This window comes from Diaphorina citri, unplaced genomic scaffold (genome assembly GCF_000475195.1).
Source record: "Diaphorina citri unplaced genomic scaffold, Diaci psyllid genome assembly version 1.1 scaffold502, whole genome shotgun sequence".
In the NCBI taxonomy this organism is placed as follows: domain Eukaryota; kingdom Metazoa; phylum Arthropoda; class Insecta; order Hemiptera; family Psyllidae; genus Diaphorina; species Diaphorina citri.
In genome coordinates, this window is record NW_007377937.1 from 22,002 (window position 1) to 24,456 (window position 2,455).

A 2,455-nucleotide genomic window follows, 5' to 3' on the forward strand; every position below is an offset into this window, starting at 1 on the left:
TCTCATGTAAAAAATAATTCAACCTAACATAAATAAAACGAAGCGGTCAAAAATCACATTCACAAATCTGTTTTCGATTTTAAAATCTGTCGTGTACTTGCCGAGATATTTGTGTTTGAACTCGCGCTTTTCGAGGGATTTTTTTTTTTACCGCGCGGCGAGTGCTAATATTTTGACAACGCTGCACGTGACGTCATTCCATAGTTGAAAAAAACAACAAAGAAACACTTGCTTGCATTTTCCATTTGAATATTTGAGACTGTTCTTTTTCGTCAGTTTTGAGCTTATTTCTAGAGCTAGAGACTTGAAATTTGGTATTCAGCTGTAAAATGTGACAAGGATGCGGCACGAAACTTTTGGTTAAGATCGGTGCAACGGTTGGCGGCATTTTACCGCTTTTTGGCGGTTTTTGTTGTAATTTAACAATATCTCGGGAATGGTATGAGCTAGAGACTTGAAATTTGGTATATAGATGTCAAATGTGACAAGGATGCGACACGAAATTTTGGTCAAGACTGGTGCAACGGTTGGCGGCATTTTACCGCTTTTTGGCGGTTTTCCAGGTAATTTAACAATATCTCGGGAACGGTATAAGCTAGAGACTTGAAATTTGGTATGTAGTTCACAAATGCAACACGTTTGGTTGAGATGGTTGCTGCGCTTGGCGGTATTTTGACCGCTTTTGACAGATTTCGACCGTTTTTTGGCGGTTTTCAGCTATAGCGACAAAACGGTTAGAGATATTGTAAAAGTTAGGGTAAAAGAACACTCAAATAAGCATCATCTCAAATATACATCGTCACTATAGCTGAAAACCGCCAAAAAACGGTCGAAATCTGTCAAAAGCGGTCAAAATACCGCCAAGCGCAGCAACCATCTCAACCAAACGTTTTGTGTTGCATCCTTGTCACATTTGTGAACTACATACCAAATTACAAGTCTCTAGCTTATACCGTTCCCGAGATATTGTTAAATTACACCGAAAACCGCCAAAAAGCAGTAAAATGCCGCCAAGCGTTACACCGGTCTTAACCAAAAGTTTCGTGTCGCAATCTTGTCACATTTGAGAGCTACATACTAAATTTCAAGTCTCTAGCTCTTACCGTTCTCGAGATATTTACACACAGACTTTGTTTACAGTCAGACAGACACACACACACGGACCAATGGCTGAAACTTTGGATTTAGGCTCTAGGCTCTAGGGACTTCAAAACGTGTTTTGACACTAAAAACTGACCATCAAAAATTTGACCCGATTACATTACTTTCCTTCCCATAGGATAAGGAAAGTAAAAAGGTGATTTAGTCACAAATACCACGTTGAGTCAGAAAATTCGGACCAACAACTTTACTCACCTATACTTAAAGTAGGTAGCTTAGGTATCTACCTATACTTAATGCCATTTAAGTACTAGATATCACAAGGAAAATAAAAAAAAAAGATCACATGGGACACAGACAACCTTGATCTTCACCATAGTGTTCAAGAGATGATGCTTGTGTGAAGGTGCGCTGACGTCCTACAATGTAATAAAGTAATAATAGGTATTAGGTAGTTTATTGTTTTTATTGAACTTCAAGAAAATCGTGGTCGTAACTCATCAGTGGTTAGTATTAGTAAAGTACATGTACTATGTACCTCCGCTTACATCAATGATAAAACCTACCTCGGTGGTGTAGTGGTCAAGGCGCTCGCCTGGTGAACAGGAGGACGTGGGTTCAATCCCAGCCGAGGTATGGAATTTTATCCTCAATATAATTTGAGAATTTGACCACAATAATGGTAGTAGCCTACTGCTGGAGTAAAGGGACTTTTCAGTCCTATGCGAGCAGTATAAATAAGCACTATTATTTATTATTCTTTATACATATTTTAAGAATCCTTCAGGTATACAATGTACTTAAAATATGTATTTTACATAGTTGCTATCAGCTATATCCCACCTCATGTAAATTTATTTACCTATTCTTACCTATAGGTAAGTAATTACAATGTTATCGTCGGTCCGGAAACAGAAGCGGCTAAATCTGATTGTTTGATAATTTGAAGGTTTTGGTATTATTGATACCTACCACCTCGTTCTTCTCTATAAACACAAACCGTCACAAAAACACAAAGTTTAGCTCCTACAATAGCAACACGTGAAAGTACAAGTTTAGGTTTTCTGGAAATTTATAAAAAGGACCTCGTCAAATTTTGCTTCCGGACCGACATGTTATAAGTATTTATTATGGAGCGCGGTAGCGCTCCGCCCCGCCAAGTCAAAAAGTTTGACCGCGCTACTAGAGAATGATATTATACGCGACAGGGAAAGTAGCCGTTTTCAGGTAGTTGTAGAGGGACAACTACAAATGACGGAAGAAAACAGATTGCGTGTGTTATAGGTATCAAATTAAAGGTCTTTTTACCAGGAACACGAAAGTGGTGGTGCAAATTTTGTCCAGAGAACCATAA